Below are 6,038 nucleotides of genomic sequence, written 5' to 3'. Positions count from 1 at the left end.
TCTCTCTATTCCTCTATTTAGTCCTCTATCTATTCCTCTATTTAGTCCTCTCTCTGTTCCTCTATTTAGTCATCAATGTAGTCCTCTCTCTATTCCTCTATTTAGTCCTCTCTCTATTCCTCTATTTAGTCCTCTCTCTATTCCTCTATTTAGTCCTCTCTCTATTCCTCTATTTAGTCCTCTCTCTATTCCTCTATTTAGTCCTCTCTCTATTGCTCTATGTAGTCCTCTCTCTGGTCCTCTATTTTGTCCTCTCTCTAGTCCTCTCTCTATTCCTCTATTTAGTCCTCTCTCTATTGCTCTATTTAGTCCTCTCTCTATTGCTCTATTTATCTCTCTAACTACACACTTGGAAACTACCACCTGCCTCTCTTTCTGTCTATTTCAAAACACATACTCCAAACACACAGACACACACACACACTCTCTCACACACACACATATACACACACACACACACACAAACACACACACAGTCAAACATCTAAATGTTGCACACAGTATGGTCATCAGTTCAGATTGTACATATCCATGCTCCTGCACTTACAACTTGAGCATTGCTAGCCAAACCAAAGGCCGGTCATACTCACACACACACTCGGTCCTTTCCCATCGTACTGTCTGTCTCTGTATGATGTAGTATTCCAGCGTTTCCTAAACCCGGTCCTCGGGACCCTAAGGGGTGCTCGTTTTTTGGCTTTTGCCCTAGCACTACACAGCTGATTCGAATGATCAACTAATCATCAAGCTTTGATCATTTGAATTAGCTGTGTAGTGCTAGGGTAATAACCTAAACGTGTACCCCTTGGGGTCCCGAGGACCGGGTTTGGGAAACGCTGTAGTAGCCACTCCTTCACAAACAACTTGAGCTTGAAGGGAAGAAATACACATATCAGAGAGTAGGTTAGGGAAATACATATCAGAGAGTAGGTTAGGGAAATACATATCAGAGAGTAGGTTAGGGAAATACATATCAGAGAGTAGGTTAGGGAAATACATATCAGAGAGTAGGTTAGGGAAATACATATCAGAGAGTAGGTTAGGGAAATACATATCAGAGAGTAGGTTAGGGAAATACATATCAGAGAGTAGGTTAAGGAAATACATATCAGAGAGTAGGTTAGGGAAATACATATCAGAGAGTAGGTTAGGGAAATACATATCAGAGTGTAGGTTAGGGAAATACATATCAGAGAGTAGGTTAAGGAAATACATATCAGAGAGTAGGTTAGGGATTTTTCCAGGACAGCCCTCATTATCCAAAGTGATTTGTCTTCCTCCAGCTCTACTTATTGACCAACCAGCGCCTCCCCTGCATTATCTCTAGATTTTCCCAACATGTTTCAGGCCCAGTGCACACAATGCCTTCCCTTCCACCAGTTTGACTCCAGTGAGCACCTCGTTAAGATCAGCACACAGCGATGGACAACTTTAATTAAAGGGGATGGACATCCAGGAGAATGGACATTTACAGAAAGCTGATGGCTAAAACAACCATTACACAGTTAAAGGGAAATTACAAATTGCAACCAACTTAGCATTCTATCTAAATTTTCCTACTGTAGGAAAGTACTTTATCACTCCAATCTCTACCACCGACAAGCACCCATTTAACTATGCTGGCGGTTCCCAACTCCAGTCCTCCAGTACCCCCAACAGTGGTTCCCAACTCCAGTCCTCCAGTACCCCCAACAGTGGTTCCCAACTCCAGTCCTCCAGTACCCCCAACAGTGGTTCCCAACTCCAGTCCTCCAGTACCCCCAACAGAGTTCCCAACTCCAGTCCTCCAGTACCACCAACAGCCCAACTCCAGTCCTCCAGTACCCCCAACAGCCCAACTCCAGTCCTCCAGTACCCCCAACAGAGTTCCCAACTCCAGTCCTCCAGTACCACCAACAGCCCAACTCCAGTCCTCCAGTACCCCCAACAGCCCAACTCCGTTCCTCCAGTACCCCCAACAGCCCAACTCCAGTCCTCCAGTACCCCCAACAGTGGTTCCCAACTCCAGTCCTCCAGTACCCCCAACAGTGGTTCCCAACTCCAGTCCTCCAGTACCCCCAACAGAGTTCCCAACTCCAGTCCTCCAGTACCCCCAACAGCCCAACTCCAGTCCTCCAGTACCCCCAACAGAATATATGTTTATTGTAGCCCTGGACAAGCACACATGATTCAATTAGTCAACTAATCATCAGGCCCTCAATGAGTTGAATCAGGTGTTTTTTGTCCAGGGCAACAACAAAAATGTGTGCTGTTGGGGGTACTGGAGGACTGGTGTTGGGCTGTTGGGGTTACTGGAGGACCGGAGTTGGGCTGTTGGGGGTACTGGAGGACTGGAGTTGGGAACCACTGTTGGGGGTACTGGAGGACTGGAGTTGGGCTGTTGGGGGTACTGGAGGACCGGAGTTGGGCTGTTGGGAGTACTGGAGGACCGGAGTTGGGCTGTTGGGGGTACTGGATGACTGGAGTTGGGAACCACTGTTGGGGGTACTGGAGGACTGGAGTTGGACTGTTGGGAGTACTGGAGGACCGGAGTTGGGAACCACTGTTGGGGGTAATGGAGTTGGGAACCACTGTACTATACTATGCATAATGAGTAGGGCTACATTTAGTTGCAAATGGTAAGACGTGTTGATTTAACATAGGCACAGAACAAACACAAATACAATAATTGTTTCTAATATGAATTATTTTGATAAACCAGGTAAAGGTGAAGTTTCTTTCATTATATGCTACTTCTCCATGCCTTTGCATTTCTGACCCCACACACACGTGCTCACATTTTTCATTACCCTGCCCTGAGTTTCCATTCGAAAGGCCATCTGGAATGCTGGAAAACTGAACCAAACTGGCAGCTCCCTACTCTCCTTTTGATCTTAGTGAAATGGGATACATCTCCTGCTCATCCCCCACTAGCGCTAGCCAATGATCTTTGGAAGGAACGGAGAAAGTCACAGAGGACTCACTCAAAGAGGAGAACAGCGCCATAAACCTGTGTTCTGCCTGCCATAACTCTGAGGATGGACAGCTTAGAACTATTTGTGGGCATGCTGGGTAGCCTTTAATTGGCCTTCCCCACAGCAAAACAAATCCTGACGGAGCACATGTAGGCCTATGATGGCCACTGTATCCTATTTTAGCAAAATGTGTACGCTATTGCTTTTCTGTGATGATGATGATGATGATGGAGTGAAGAAAATGGTGATGGTTTTCTTGCATGCTGCATTTGATATGCAAGGTTGTCTTGGTGAACATTCAGTAGTCACATTTTCAATATCATAACATGTTTCTCACTATTCTTTAAGATGATTTTTGATATCCTGCTATTCATGTCATCGATTGATCAATAGGTGAATTAAACAACGCATTGCGACCGCCGTCTTTTTCCTTGTGGGATATGTAGTTCTCCCACAAGCAAAAATCTGTCACATTGACAAATTCGACTGCTTATACAACTACAAAGACCATGATGCAACCCGTTTCCCCTTTCAGGAAGTATAACGCACTGAAATTCCATTTCCAACGTGATAACAAGAATCTGAGGGCAAGGGAAATGTTACACTTCACAAAGAAAAGGAAATTAGACAGAAATTAGCAGGATAATCTGTAATTTGACAGTTATTCTGATGTTACCATTCATGAGGAAATGATTGCAGACACTGTCCGGACAAACACGTACAGGACACGGATACTGAGGAACAGCAGTTCAATCCAAAGTAAAATAGTGTTGGATGTCTGGGAAGGTACCGGTGTTCTAAGTATATTCTGTGACCAAGCCGGGGCCAGGAAAGTTCAATCGCTGATCAAGCTGTGAAAATCGTTAAACATAATAAGATGGAAGACAGAATCGAAGTGATTAAAGCTACTCTGGAGACAATCGATTTGCGCCGAGCAGGTGGACGTGACAGTAAGCGAGTGGATGGGGTACGCACTGCTTCACTAATCCATGCTGAATTCTGTCCTGTTCGCCCACGACAACTGGCTTAAACCCTTATTCTGCCTTCCAATGGCGGAATTGTATATTGCACCCATCGATGACGCTGTGGTGGAGGACCAGCTGAGTATCTGGTTTACTGTGAAGGACCAGTACGGCGTGGACATGTCGTGCATGTCTGAATTCGCCAGGAAATGCATCATGGACACTGACATCACTGTGAACTTGGTGACGGACTTGCTCTCCCACCCCTCCCAAGTTCGCAGAGTTGGATCTGTACTCGGTTACCGCGGAGCGGCTGAAATCAGTGAAAAGGGGCGCATTCAAGTGCGAGTGTTTCGGTTTGTCTGCTGTGAACGCGCTCTGCGTGTTGTTCACGGTAACCTTTCCCGGTGGCGAGGACAAGCCCCTGGTCCTCTACACATCTCAGTTCAAACCGGAGACCCACTGGAAGCAGGCGGCGAGGCGGTTGATGTATCTGGATGAACCAGTGGATGTTAGGCAGGACATCACAGTGGTGGGTGGGGTCAACAATCATCCCTCGGAGGACAGTTCCAGACATATAAGCGTCCACCTGGACATACTATAGGAGAACTCAAAAACCATTCCAAGACCTTCTCCATCCCAGATGGATATTCAGCAGAGGCTCAGCAATAGCCTGGTGTTAGCAGTGTCAGTGTCAGGTTTACATTAGCGTACTGGCTTATCAGCAAAGAGGGGAAGAGGGACACTTGGTCATTAATTGTTGAAGGAAGGATGGAAACTATCTCACTATGGTTATGTAGTTTATGCTGATGTCTTTGAACTTGTGGAGAGCCCAAGTGTTATTATAATTCATCTGAATCGAGTACCTAAGTGGATGGAATTAAATGAATCAATTCAACCAAGATGTTCTCTTAATTGAAATGGTATGCTTTTTCTCGTGTTCATATGAACTATTGGTTTTAACTCTAAGCCCTATGAGTGAGTCCGACAGTAGAAGCAAGATAACAAGGTCAGGTCTACCATGCAACAGCAGTTGGTAAACAGCTCTGTAAATAGTCATCATAACTGTTGTCTGGATCCACTGGTGGCTCACTGACGGATGATTCCTATGATGTCTTGTCTTCTTACTGTTCAGTACAGGTAGGTTAGATATCAGACACACTCACTGTTTACCTGGCTAAACTTATAATAATAATAATATGCCATTTAGCAGACGCTTTTATCCAAAGCGACTTACAGTCATGCGTGCATACATTTTTTTTGTGAATGGGTTTATATACTGTATATATATATATATATATATATATATATATATATATATATATACAGTGAGCTCCATAATTCATTGGACAGTGACAATTTTGGTATTTTGGTTCTGTACTCTAGCACCTTGAATTTGAAAGGATACAATGACAATGAGGGTGAAGTGCAGACTGTCAGCTTTAATTTGAGGGTATTTTCATACATATCGGATGAACCGTTTAGAAATTATAGAAGCTTTTGTACATGGTCCCCCCCATTTTCGGGCATCAAAAGACATTGGACAGTTTAATATAATGTAGAATAAAGTAATCATTGTTAATATTTGGTCGCATATCCTTTGCATGCAATGACTGCTTGAAGTCTGCGATGCATCGACATCACCAGACGCTGGGTATCTTCCCTGGTGATGCTCTGCCAGGCCTGTACTGCAGCCATCTTCAGTTTCTGCTTGTTTCTGGGACTTATTGTCTTCAGTCTCCTCTTCAGCATGTAAAATGCTTGTTCAATTGGATTCAGATCCGGTGATTGACTCGGCCAGTCAAGGATTTTCCACTTTTTGGCCATCAAAAACCCCTTTGTTGCTCTAGCAGTATGTTTAGAGTCATTGTCTTGTTGCATGATGAAGTGCCGTCCAATGAGTTTGGAGGCATTTGGTTTTATCTGAGCAGATAAAATATTTCTGTAGACTTCAGAATTCATTGTTCTACTTCTGTCTGCAGTCACATCATCGATGAAGACAAGTGAGCCTGTTCCACTGGCAGCCATACAGGCCCAAGCCATAACACCCCCTCCACCATGTTTCACGGATGAGGTGGTATGCTTTGGATCATGGGCATTTCTTTTTTTTTCTCCACACTTT

The 6,038-nt window shown here is 44.5% G+C and overlaps 1 pseudogene across 1 annotated transcript; it reads left to right on the top strand.

Annotated features, from left to right (window-relative positions):
* Nucleotides 1-3,550: 3,550 nt before the first annotated feature.
* On the top strand, nt 3,551-4,588 carry LOC311117313 (protein arginine N-methyltransferase 6-like; annotated as a pseudogene). Its single transcript has one exon. The product of its transcript is annotated as a protein arginine N-methyltransferase 6-like (transcript).
* The last annotated feature ends 1,450 nt before the right edge of the window (nt 4,589-6,038 follow it).

The sequence above is a fragment of the Coregonus lavaretus genome (genome assembly GCF_964263955.1).
Source record: "Coregonus lavaretus genome assembly, contig: HAP1_SCAFFOLD_7190, whole genome shotgun sequence".
Lineage (NCBI taxonomy): Eukaryota > Metazoa > Chordata > Actinopteri > Salmoniformes > Salmonidae > Coregonus > Coregonus lavaretus.
The sequence above is the reverse complement of the archived record's forward strand: the minus strand, read 5'-3'. Positions and strand labels throughout refer to the sequence as shown.